Below are 12,171 nucleotides of genomic sequence, written 5' to 3'. Positions count from 1 at the left end.
CAAGACACACAGCGCCAGGAGAAGCCACTTTTATTAGCCCTGCTGCTCAAGACAGTTATTCAGATGTTTTTCTTTGCTGGGGACATTCTTGTTACCATTGACTCCAACATTTGCAGCTTCAGTGTTATCTGCTTTAATCTAGGAAACACTTCACTTCTGCTTCAAGTGCATTTTCCTGTGTAATCCAAATACTTTGGTGGGTAATGGAGGGGTAGGTCCCTCTGGGCAAGCGTCTTTCCTCAGAGCTTTGGTGGGAGATCTGGAGAGATATTTCTGGAGGTTTTTGTTTTAATGTTGGGATTTGTTTGTTTGATTTTTTTGGGGTGTGGGGGGGGGAGGGTTATAAAAATGAAAAGAGCACCAGGCGGCTTGCCTATCTGCGATCTTGTTCCACTAGCCAGGTGGCATTTCATCCACAAAGCTGCATACCTCACTGGAAGAAAATCTTACAGACGTTTAGGTTTTGCAACTGAACGGTCGTGCGCTTGTCTTGCTTCCAGTGTTTCTTCACAGGCCCCATTTAGGCCCAGGAGCTAGAACTGCAAGTTCCAGTCTCAGCAGTAACGCCTCCCCCATCATTAAGTAACTGAGCGCATGGTGCAGTCTCCAGCCCTGCAGCCAGAGACGCTGCCTGGTGGCTGCGGGGTCGCTGGCGGCAGGTTTGGCCAGGCGCCTGGGGACAGCGGGTGGAGGCTCTTTCCTGGCGGGTCCCGGCTCGGTTTGTGGGGCCAGTGGGGAAGTAGATGGGGCAAACCACGCCGCGGCCGTGCCAAGCCGCGCTGGCCAAGATCGGCTATGGTTTTGGCTGTACCTTCCAGCAGCGCCTTAGAAATAGAGAAGGAAGAAGTTGTGGTCCTTTGCTGAATAAAGGAAGCAAATTTAGGTATCGGAGTCCTTGGGAGGTGCTGTTTTGCTGCCCTCTAGGCAAAGAGTAAAGCTTAAAATGTGGAAACTACAGAAAATGCTGTTCTGTGCACACTGAAACGCAGCGGGGAGTTGAGAAGGTTGGAAGCGTGTTCATGGGACTTCATTAAGGTGTGGGTATAAGATCTCTAAAAAGATCTCTGGGCTTGGATAGGGAAGATCCAGTGTTGTACAACAAAGAATTATCAGTGAAGTCATCGTAATTACAAAGTACTTTTATATTAAAATGATGTCATGTAATAGGTTGAAGAGCAAGAAATAAATAAGCTGTGCAGATCTCCTTTATCTAAGTCATTGTTTTCTTATGTGTTAGGCTACAGACTTCCCATATAATTCTTGTCCTTTAATGGTAAAAACATATTAAATAAGGACTATGAAACTATTTTAACATTTCAGTAGTTTACTTCATGTTGAGGATCCCAGAGTGCATCGCTGAAATGCACATCTGAAGGAACCACGGAAATAGAGAAGAGGACGTAGAAAAAAGGATTAACGGGGAGTGTGTCATCACAAGAGTCCATGGCAAATATATAACCTCATTTCAAAGTGTATGAACTGCTGTATGGAGGATCAGATTATTTTTAAAAATCAAACATATAGTGGTATGACTTTGAATGATGAGTGTTGTCTTGTAGGTTAGTTTGGTTTGGTTTTGGTTTTTTCCTGATAGCTGTTCTCTGAGGATAAATCTTCATTTTTCCCATGTGAAGAATTATACTGAGATTTGCCCTTGGAAAACTATGTTCTAGAAGCACCAATCACAAAAAGGACCTTTGCTTTTAGACTTTCCTTTAAGAGGTCCACAACATAATAAGCAAAATGGAATAAAGTGTGTTAACCTTTGGAAGATGAAAGATAATTGGGACTGAACCAATGCACCCTGTGGTTAGACCACAAGCTCTTAGAAAGCTTTATGATCGGTCTGTGTGTGTATCTCAGCGCTTCCTAGGAAGACATTTTCATAGGTCATGTTTTATTGGGGGGGGGGCAGAATGGGAAAGGCAGCTAGAAGTAACAGTTGATCCAGAAGTGTTTAATTCTCATCTCCTAAACCAAAGCAAATACAATGACATTGGGAACAATTGGCCCTTGACTGCTACCCAAACAATGCAGAAAATGTTAAGGAGGTGGAAAAATGAGCTCAAGTTCCTATTATTCAAGAATCAACACATTGTTGTATTGTGAATGTTTGTCCCTCTTCTGTCTTTGTAGGCAAAAGACCAAGTTATCTGCTTGGTTAACGAGGACAGGAGAATGCTTTGGAGGTAATCTGGAGAATACCACCAGGCAATAATCTTTTCAGCAGGGCTTCAGCGGTTTCTTTGCTGGTCCGGGGCACTGAGAGAGCAGAGCTCTCCGGGCGGCAGGAGAGCCGTGAGCTGCGTGACCTTCCTCTGTTGACTCGGTGGGGACATGTCTCCGTGGTGTCGTTGGGTCTTTTTATCTGCTTGTGCCACTGGTGACCATGACCCCCTTCTTTCTCATCTGGGCTGTGTTAGATCTTGTTTGACTCATATTTCTTTGGCTGCCAGGGCTGGGGATCCTTTTAATTCAGCCCTGCTTACCTTCAGTGGCTACCGGTGAGCAGCTGCCTTTTCTCTGATGCTGTGATTTCCCCACGAGAGCCATCTACAGCAATTTTAGTGTTTGCAAGTTTCTTGGAGCTTTCAGTTCATGCATAATCTTGAAATGTACTTCTCACTCCCTGCAGATTCCTGATAACATGAGAAGCTGCTTCTTATAGATATCTGCTATGTTATGAATGGATTACAATGTACTTGCATTTAATTTATCCTGCGGTTTGGTCACTTTGTTTCAGTGGGCAGTATGGATGAACGAGTGTGCTCTGGTAAACCAGGAGTGCATTTCCAGAGCAGGAACAGGCTAGGAATATGCTCTCACTGAAGAGAAGATGGATGTTTAATGCATGTATATTTGTAAAAGTATTTGTATAACAAGGAGGACATTAACCTACTCTTTTGTATGTCTGAGAGGATGTAGGTGGCTCGTGGGGAGGGAATAAAGGCCAGGCCTCTTGTTGGAATGAAATAGTATTTCTCCAGAGGTTCCTTCCAGCCTAAATTTTCCTAGGAACTGGGGTTAGTTAATTCCCAACAGAAGAATGGAAATAAACACAGAAAGAAAAGCAGACAGGGAGAGTTGCTGGAAACACAAGAGAGTAAAGTCACCCGTTCTTCTGGCAGCTCCATACTCTTCATTCAAAAACTGTCTCCTCAAGCAACACTCTTATGTTTTAATGGATGCGCTACCAGCAAACAGGCAATCCTTATGAGCCAAAACTCATGCCACAGCTCATCATCAGGAACATCTCTGTACGTACACATGGAGAACATGGGTCACTTCCTTGGGGCACAAGTGTGGGGCTTGTACCCCTGGAGACTGGGTTCTTTCCAGCTGGAGAGGTAGCAGTCCCCAGTACACAGGAGAAGTTCTTTGGCTTCTTGAGATACCATGAGTGTTGCTGTAGACAGCAGTGCAGCAAGGCTTTGAGGGAAGTCTAAAGGTATTTCCATTAGCACCAGATTTAAGATGTGTGAGGACCTTCTTGCTTATCCTCACACCAGACTCTCATGGGTTGATTTTATTGCTAATGATGCTAGAGTGGCTACACTTCAAATCCTGGCAAAGCTAAGTTAAAAAAGTGTGCTGGAGGCAGCAAACAGGTACAGAAAATGAAAGAAAGAAGGGTATTTCTCAAGAGCGATGGCCTCCTTGCTGCCAGCAGGTAAAGGCAATGGCATAGGTTTCTTGCTTTGGCTCCTCCAGCTGGTTCAAAATTTCGGCAAGGGGTTATTGCGGTGATGACACAGTTCAGTCCAGATTGCTTTAACCCTGACAATAAGCTGTTTACCTGTTTGAAAGAGAAGGACTCATTAATACTGAAAAGATTTCGTGTAGCTGGTCTCGGGATCTCTTTCCCCTCAACCGCTGGAACACAAAGCCTTCCAGCTGCCTCTCACCACACTTTGCTAGAGAAGAGAATATATTGGGAATGAATGTTTCTAAATCCCTCATTCAGCTCTGAGGGCCAGAGGCTGAAGTAAGAGTCCTGATAAACGTGGGGATCCAAATCTGGCCCCGGGAGAGCTATCATCCATTACGCTCTCGCGAAGGAGCGAGCCGATGTTCAGATCCGAATGCTCATTGCAAAGCTGATTTTGTTACATCAGCAGGCCACAAGGTTCAATAAACTATGTGGCCTTTATCTGTTCCATATGTATTGGCTGCCTCCTGTAGTTCCTATGTATTCACACTGTATATGAGCTTTAAGGGAATCTGATGCCTTTAGACAGGAGAAATGCAGATATTTTTTCACTTTGTAAAACCCAGTTTAAATTTGATTCTACATGAAAAAAATAATGCCAGTAATTGCAGTTTTTGTTTTCAAGATAGAAGCTTTCAGAGGGGCTTGTGACACAGGGGATTTTGTAGGCATCGAAATTTGATGGATTAATTGTTAATAAAAGCGAGATTGGGTAAGTGAATACAAACACCATACTGAGTTTAGTGTTTACATTGGCTCCCAAACACTTTAAAAGGGCAGTTTTGGACTGAGATGCCTGATAGAGTTTTTTAGTTTTGTGACTAGAAGGTTATTTAACTGGAGAACAATCCACATCATCAGACCCAGAGTTTTCTTTGTTTTTATCTTCGTTTGTTTTGTTTCATCTCGTTATCGCTATCTCCCATCAGGATCTCACTGTACAATAGTGACCGCTGATGTAAAGGAATCAGGAATGCCACTCGCAAACCCTGCCATGCAGCCTTGCTGAGCAGTTGTAAGGCCATTCGTCACTGGCCAAACAGCTCAGGAAGGAAGGGGCATGTGCGTGTACATACATATATGTACGTACACACGTGTATGCACACACAGAAAACTGAAAAACTGGTGATGAAGTTGAAGAGCAAAACACTAAAACATCTGAAGTTGTTAATTTTTATGACCAATACAGATACTAATGTTTTATGAGGTTTGGAACTGTCAGTGTAAAAAAGTAATATCTAGCCTTACTCTTTTGTTTTAAGACACAGATTAAACTATCACTTGGATAGAGCAGCATTATGGTTAACAGATCTCTTCTTTATGGACAGACCTGTCCTCCTGGTTCCTTTTGTCAATATTTATAAAAGCAGAAGGATGTTTGTGCCTAATCCTATTCAAAATCCACGAGTTAGTTTCCCTAAAGAAGCGCCTCCCCTGCCCACTTATGTCTCAAGACATATTCCAGTTAAACAGCAGAGCGGGGCTGATCCTGGCCAGCTTCTATAAGCTGTATTTTGTGAAATGGCTGCCTTTAAATACAAGCTCTGAGTTGACACCAGGGATCTGGATGAGAGACTTTCTGTTGTAGAAAGTACATGACCGTGAACATCTGAACTCTTCAAAAGTGCTGTGTCTTGGGACATGGGAGGAGGCGTCTCGTTTGAGTGTTCTCCATCCTTGTTTCAGAAGAGGGATCCCTGACGGGCCAGCTGGGGATCTTTGCAGAGACTACAGGAATAGTCCTTGAAATCAGGGGAATAACTGCAACAAGATGGAACAGAAACTGGCAAGAATCCTGGCCCCAGGTTGTGCGAGGTGTCCATGACCCTGTAGAATACATAATCAGGATTGTACCTTAGGAATAACAGCAGAAACATTTATTTCCAGCTTGCTCAACAGAAGATGCCAGAGAGATAATGCTTTGAAGAAACAAGGTGTTTGGATGCAGCTTTAAGGCATATGTCAATAGAGTAAGAGTCTCTCAGTAAGATGCGGTTTTGTTTTATGGTGGTGTCAGAGGTAGGATGCTGAACGGGTACTGAGGTGATCCTCCTGCTGTCACGCAACCACAGACTTCCTCTGGGACTTTATTTGCCCCTTGTGAGAGTTCAACAGCCTTTAAATATATTAAATCTTTTTTTTGTGTGTGTGCTCCACAGGGAAGTCATACGACAACACACAACGATTTGGCAAAGTGTTCAAATATTCAAGTGATGAAGGTCGTGCAAACGTATGGGTAGTTCAGATTCATGGAAAAAGCTACTAGTTATGAGTTTGTGGCAAGATACCAGTTGTTATCTCAAATGTGTAGTAAGCAGGAGGACACAATACAGCCTGAGCTCTAAAATGTCTGTGTGAACTGATTCTTTATGGTTTTTTTACAGGATTTTATTAAAACTGCTAAAAGCCTGAGAAAAAAATTACTATGAAACAATTATGGCTTTTCAAACGTTCAGTGGAGTAATCCCTGTTTTCCAGCTTCTGGAAAAGGAAAGTCGGAGTTTTCCAGAGTCATTGTAATCCCAACGTAAATGTTTTGGAACAACACAGATGTTTAGGAAACACTTTGATGGTATGTAAGGTGAGTGGATTCCTCAATATATTGAAAGAAAGATGCGTGTGCTTTGTAATCTGAGTCCTGGCCGGGCGTCAAGCTTCCCACAAGGCGTTCTGTCCTAGCGGCAGCCAAGAGCCCTGATACCATAATGCTCTAAAAATTCAAGGTGTTTGTTAATATTCAGCTCTAATGAATGCAGCATGTGTTTCCGAATGAACTACACGCTTGAACGAGGGCCTCTCATTCAAGAAGGTGAGGTGCATAGTATGGTGATTGGACTTGGCAAAAAGCGGTTGTTTTGTGGGCACGCCACCAGGCAGCTCGTTGTCATTGCTCCCAGCGCGGCTCCGCCGGCGTCATTGCACAGCAAGAGGCTGAGCTGCTCGGGTGTCCCGAGCCGTGCCACGCCGGTGACCCCCAAGGGAATGCCACAACGGAGGAGTCCCTGCGGGTCGGCACAAATCTGCTTTGCCTTAAAGCACAGGTGTTTCAGCTTGATGTACGTTCAGCTGAGTGTTCAACCTTTTTCACTCTGGTTGGTTTGTTAAAATTTTGCTCTCCTCCAGTAAAGGTGAAAGGGCTCTGCTTTCTAGAAACCATGTGTTTGAGCTTCGAACGAGGATGAGTTTCAGTTATACCAGTTCAGCCCAGTAGCCCACACTAGCAAGCAAAACTTTGAATTTATTATAGAAGGCGTGGGGGGGAATGGAACCCGAGCATTTATCCTTGTGAGACCTAAGACTCCCCCAAGCTCAGAAGAAGTCTTCAGTTGTCAAGCAGTATCCATCCCCCCGTAATCACCAAGGCCCAGCCTGTGATGCGTATTTCCAGTGGTGAACATGCAAGCAAGGGTTTTTCATCGTGATATGTGCAGGTTTCTGGCCAAAACATCTTCTCAGTTGCATAATGGGGTATCAGGGTGGAGGCCCTCATTTCTATACTGTTAGAAGAGATGATCTTCTTCATACAGGGAAGTGAGATGTTCTAATACCCTTATCTTACCTTACATAACTCTTGATGTTAATCATCAAAAAAAAGATCCAGCCCTTTTTAATATAAGGGAATGAAATGATAAGGCTTGTCTTAATTTTTCAATTTTCTCTTGATAAACCTTAAGATGCCAAAGGAGGTGGATTCAGTAGCTTTCAGGTGTAATTACATCAGCCTAAGTGTATGTATTCATCTTCTCTCCTTACAAAACATTTTTATATGAAGTTTAGAGTGGAAATGCTTAAATAATTAATCGGAAGAAAGTATTTGGTGCTCTTTTTAGGGCGAAGAAGGCAATATTTTTAAGAAATCGCAATCTGGAGGAATAATCAAAACACGTTTATAGCATTTGGCAATAGCTTAATGAGTTTTCAGCGTTTCCGTTTCCAATCAACCAACTTCACCAGCCACCAACGCTCCTAAAGCATTATTTGAAGTGATTATTCACTTTGGTTCTATTCCTCATTAAAACTGGCGCAAACGCTTCTGAAACCAGTGTGGAGGGGGTTTGCAAAGCAGAGCCATCTTTTTTGAAGTATGACTGCATATCTCTCTAAAGTTGCTTATGGTTCCACTTTCCACACCCTATAAATACTAATAAAGATTGAAAATAACAAAAGCTTCCCACTCAGACCAATTTACTGCAATTTTCCTTTCACCATCTTATTCAGTTTGTTTAATCTTTAAACTGTTTCTGAATTGCCTCTGGATTTCCAACCCATGCATGCACATAACTAGCAGAGGTGCAGATATTACACAAGGTGATCAGGCTTATCAGATAGAGGCGTTGCTAATCTGCCGGTCCTTTACAGTTCCTTTGTAGATTCTCACTTTCTAATAACAGCAGGAATTTTTCCGAGGACATACTCCTGGTCTCCTTTCTCCAACTGAAGCAAGAAAATCATACCAGATGAGACTAAATGCAGAACGAGCACTTAAGGAAAGGCTCCGATCTGCATGCCACACCTCTGCCCTCTCTTGTATACAACGGAAAGCCTGTCAAATTTATTGTAAATCGTGATGGCTTAGTCCAGAAAAACCATATTTTGCACCTCATCTGGTCTAAATATTGAGTTTACGAGTGAATGTTGCTTTGCATTATGTGTTATAGATGCTTTATGTTTATTTAAGAACTCAGTTTGCAGGAATGTTTTCCAGACATGCGGTTTACCGCAATAGACAGTTGTTGATATTCTGATCCCAAGAGCATTAGAATATGTTTAGAAATTGCGACACTTTTAAAACCAGATGTTCTACATAAGCTACACAAAAAAAGGGGGGTGGGGGAACAAATAGAACTGTCATTTGGCATGGAAACAGCCTGTGTTAAAGCAAAGGCAAACGCATACCAAGTGAAATAAGTGTGGTGAACTGCCCTCAACCCTTCCCTCCTTTTTTAAGTAACTATTTTAACAAAAGATGGAAAATCCCAGCTCCCAGATGGTGTGGGAAGGGAGAAGGAAGGCTTTCAGGTCCAGATTCACATCTGAAGGAAGCTGCTGGATCTTGTTCCTGGGATGGATCAAGCCAGCCTGACAGAGCTAGGCAACTTCAACAAGGAAAGAATGTAAATCTGGATTCAAAGCCCAGCAAATAAATTCATTTTTTGTGTGTAAAGGTAAACGATTGTCAAAGAGGAGGCAAACAGCGTTCTGCCCTGCTTGGTGGATTGCCACCAAGAGGTTCCTCTCAACAGGCGGCGGATGGTGGCACACGCGGCCCTGTCCCGCAGGATGGTTTGATGGAGACGTTTCTGCAGACAGGTGGGGGATCATCCTGCGCTGGTCTTGGAGACTGTAGTATCTCAGAATACCTCTGGTGTGAAGGCATGGTTGGGCAGCAGAACAGCCGGGGCTCACAGCTGTCTCCAGCTGATGATAAACTGTCTCTTTCCACTCAATCTGTTGCTGCTTTTTCTTCTGACTTTGAATCCTTTCCCTTGTTTATTATGAAGCAGAAGGCAAAAGAGTTTCAGACACACCAACCTCAAACAAGTCGGCTTGAGTAGTTTTACTCTCTGAATTATTTTTCCCCTCACATCATAAGTTAATGTGCGTTAGGGTAATCAGTGATAACACTATAGGTCCTGACCTGTAAAAGTAAGACCAGCTAGCAGCCAAAAGAAAAGGAAACCAAGGCACCTCTGCTTTCCTTTACAATAGCATCCCACAGCGATGGAAACACGTTACCAGCAAGTCTGGAGTAACTTGCACTACGTACAGTGGCTTAAGTAACTAAAAAAAATGCATGCATTGGCCCAACGGTTGAAAATGTTGTATTTGTAATATAAAAGTAATGCAATTTCTGACAAACAGGCTTGTTTATAGGCAGTTAGAGGAACGCCGTGAAGAGAAGTGCTGTGCAAACATGGTTTCGCCAGTGGGTTTCCTGAGCATTGGAGCTGATTGCACGCTCTGTATCTCTTCTGAGCTGTAGCAAAGCTGCTCCGCACTTTGGTGCTGCGTTTTGCAGTTTGCTCGACTGCGGGGGCATGGGCTCATTTGTGTCTGTGGTTCCATGGGAAGGCAATTTACTTACGTTAGTAAAAGGACTGAACTGCCCTAGCTGCTTAGTCACTCTGCCTTCATTGAACAGGAGATTCCTACTAACTGCAGTGGAAGTTTAACCGGTTCGTTAGTCCAGCTTCAGAGAATTAATGCAGTAGTAGGATCGGCCCACTGAGTCATTCTGCTCCTCATGCGTACCTGAAAAGCCAGCTCTGAAACTCTTACTAGGTCTGCGTCACCAGAGACAATTTATGGCGGAAGTTCATGTACATATTTATTTTGTTGCTAAAGAGTTTGCTGGCGTACTTCAAAGTGTGGGCTATTGCCTGTTCAGGTTTATTGCCTGCTTGAGTGAATTATTGCCTACCTGAACAGGCCTGCTGAGCAATAGTTCAAATTAAAATGTGTCATTTATCATGTTCACACCAATGCAAAATGACCGCAAAACACAAGGTGCAATTATTGCCGGGCTCTGGCTGCAGAGCTATCATAGCAAGCTCCCAGCCAGTGGGGAATACTTGTTCCTCTCTTTGACGGAAATCTTGATAATCAACAAATACGACCCCACTATTAGCAATAATACTGTTTCAAATGCTGATATTCACCATGGAAACTGACTTTTAAATATAGTGGAACCATCTTTTACATATGGTCCAAGAATGTGACATGGATTCCATCCAAGATTAGTTTTTTCCGCAACCTGCAATTTTATACCCAAGGTTTTCCATTGAAATTTCTTCTAAAAACAAATCTTGCTTTCTCACCAGTATTCAGAACGTAGGTAGTACAGCCTGCAACGGTGGTGCTGTCTTCATTATCATTATTATTATTGCTACCACTATTATTATTTTACCCCAGTTTTAGACAATAAATGAAAGCGGGGTCTCAGTACCAGCCTGGGCTGCGGACGCTCCCATGTGCCTACAGCTGTGGTAAACCGAGCCTGTACATCCATGTTCTGTCCTGTCTTCTATCCCTGTTGCTTGCTGTATCATCTTTTCATCTCCTGTATCTTAGGGTTTGTATCCCATATTAAATTAAAACTTGTAGGACTGCAGCTGCTTACGGTATGTATATATGTATATGAAAGCAGTGAAGAGCAGAAATATATAGTGTGCTGTTCCCCCACTTCCCTCCCCAACCCTTCCTGGCTTTGGAGATCTTTCTGGATAATGCAAAGCTTCTGAAGTAAGAGAGAAATAAACCTCTATGTCTCTTCACTGAAGCTCAGTAAATGGATATTAAATAGATATTTTAAAGTGCTTTTTTTTTTTCTTTTATTGTTGTGAGACCTGAAAGGAGAGGGAAGGATCAAACAAGACCAAATTATGAAACAAAAATCAGAAGTATCTGCTGTAATGAAAGAATTCTGTGATAGGTATGTTTGTTGTCTGTGCAACAGATAGCTGTAAGTACAGGGAAAGGGGGAAAAGAAATGCAAAATGTGGCTTTAGACTCATCAGAAAACTCCTCTGGGATGCAATTGCCTGTGCACCGGGGTTGGGGATGGACGAAGACTGCAACGTATGGTCAGGCTGGCTGTAATTCGTACACAGACCTGGTTCTGAGCATCCTGATTCCTGATACTTCTGCGTGAACCGTACCAGCTCGCTGCAACTAAACCCTTCCCAAGTTATGGAGTTTGCATCCTGATCTGAATTTCACAACGCAAGCCTACCTGTGGTTGTACAGTCAGACAGCAAAGCCAACAAGCCAAGAGCAACGCCTAGTCACTGACTTTGATCTAGAAATAGTTATTATCCAGCTATCTCCATTACAAAACATCCAGTTTGCTAAACCTGGGTTATCTCCTGATTTGGTTTCATTTGATAGACAAGAGCAGGTCTAGCATGGCAGAGCTTCACATCCCGAAATGATGCATCTTTCAAAAAACTGATAAGTGATAAATCTTGCAAAACGTGTGAGCAGGAAATGACATTTCTGTCCACCTCCCAACTCCGTTGCTACAGTTAATCCTGAATATTACCACTGGCAGCCTTTGCAGATGAGATGGGGAAGTGAGTGAAGTAATGCTTTGCCCTGCAGAGCTGAGGCTCACCAGCGGGCAGTGAGAGGAAACACAGACGTCTCCTAAGTACATCAGTGCGGTTACGCGGAGGATTTCAGTTCTCAAGCTATAAGCTTATGCAGATTTTTCATGAGGATAAGTGACTTATTTTCAGTTTCTTTGAATTCTGTTTTCTTGGAAGCATAGTGGGAAATTACTTAAAAAGGAAGCCACTTTGAATGCTCTCCTTTTTGCTCCAGATGAGAAGAAACTCCTCTTTCTCCAAGAAGTGAATTTGGGTCACGGTGCAGTAGTGTTCAGCCTCACGCTGGATTACTTGCTGAACATGTGGTAGTGTTTTGCGACATGGCCTGTGAACTAGGAAGTAAGCTGAGCTCGC

This window comes from Columba livia, chromosome 13, assembly GCF_036013475.1.
Source record: "Columba livia isolate bColLiv1 breed racing homer chromosome 13, bColLiv1.pat.W.v2, whole genome shotgun sequence".
NCBI lineage: Eukaryota > Metazoa > Chordata > Aves > Columbiformes > Columbidae > Columba > Columba livia.
Note: the sequence above shows the minus strand (reverse complement) of the source record.